The sequence below is a fragment of the Cupressus sempervirens genome, chromosome 2 (genome assembly GCF_028749045.1).
Source record: "Cupressus sempervirens isolate cs-2001-9-10 chromosome 2, ASM2874904v1, whole genome shotgun sequence".
Lineage (NCBI taxonomy): Eukaryota > Viridiplantae > Streptophyta > Pinopsida > Cupressales > Cupressaceae > Cupressus > Cupressus sempervirens.
Window position 1 is genome coordinate 735,507,394 of NC_143119.1, and position 1,548 is coordinate 735,508,941.

The following is a 1,548-nucleotide window of genomic DNA, read 5'->3' on the forward strand; positions in this document are numbered from 1 at the left end:
ATAAAAAATTATTCAGGTACAGATGGAAAATTACTAGCTGCACTCAGAAGATGAATAAATTCAACCAGTTGTCAAACCACTAGCTAAGTGTTGTCCTGCTGAACTGAGTTGCTCTCCTATTTTTGTAGTGTGGACTGCAGATTGTACACATTTGGTGAGCCTTAGTTTTGTTTTGAGTCCAAGATTGTACTTCTCTAAATACGTATGTATTATCAGTGTGTATTATCACTATGTAGACTGTGCTGTGTTTGTAAATAAAATAATGATAATGTAGGGCAAGAGCCCATTTTATGTATGTTTTCTCTTCCTTGACATTTTGATTGTGTGGCAAATACCCATTTCAATTAAGTTCTTTTTATGTCCAAATATGGTATCAGCTAGTTTGTTCTTGAAATATTCTTGTACCAATTCATTTTAGAACAATATTCACTCATTGACATCATACAAGGACATTGGGAATCGAATCCTCATTTCAATGAACCCAACATAATTATGGCTAAACATTGTGTCATATTATGTTTGCCATTGCTAACCAGCTTTGCTACTAATTAGAAACTATACTTGTATAATTAGTTATTACAATTACAAATGCTGTAATTCTCCATACCATTTAGAAGTCAAATGTAAGCAAGCTAAAAATTTGTTTGTGAATGAATAATTGTTTTTGAATGCAAAGTTGTAAGCTCAATTGAGATTCAGAGACAGATTAGTAAGCTAAACCAACCCAACTCTGGTAGTAAGTGTTGTCTCTATTATTTATTTGTTGAAAAAATTTCATCATAAGCTGCAGAAGCAATTGTAACTTTTCTTGATATTCAGCGGAGATAATTACTGATGGTTGATGACATTTGGCTATGGCTTTAATCAATGCATCAGAAATGCCACATAAATTGCAATAATCTAACACATTCAAAAGCTAAGAAATATAATTTAGTTTTCTAATTAGATGAAATGATCTATATACAATTATAAAACACTAATACAATCAAGCAGCATGGCAGTATAACTGCTGGAAGTAGCAATAGCAAACCAGCAAAGCCTGCTGGAAAAAAAATAGCAATAGCAAGAAATTCAATACTTATGAGGGGAAGAATTGGGATTCATCAATTAAAACCTAAATGAAACACATATTCATCGTATGATTGAGGTTATGGTACATAGGCTCTACAATATTTTCTTTTAACTTTAACATTTGCCTTCCATTAATACAAATCTGAGATGAATACTTTTTAAAGAGTAGAAAAAGCAAATATTTAGGGATACCAGTTAGAAATAACTTCTTAGCCACATAAAGACCTGTCCTTATTGAATCTCAGTTATTTTATTAGTATAAATTGAAGACTTATTTTAGCAATGTTGTCACCAAATTTGTTTCAGCAATAGTCAATAACGTAGATTTCTTGATGGACCATGGTATAAATGTCCCTCTTGCGATAAAATAGCGTAGTAGTGTATTTGTTATATTAAATTACTTAAAAATATGATATATAGCTATTTAAGTAAAAGATAGGTAGAACAGAATCAGACCAACTATTTGGTGAAGTGTAG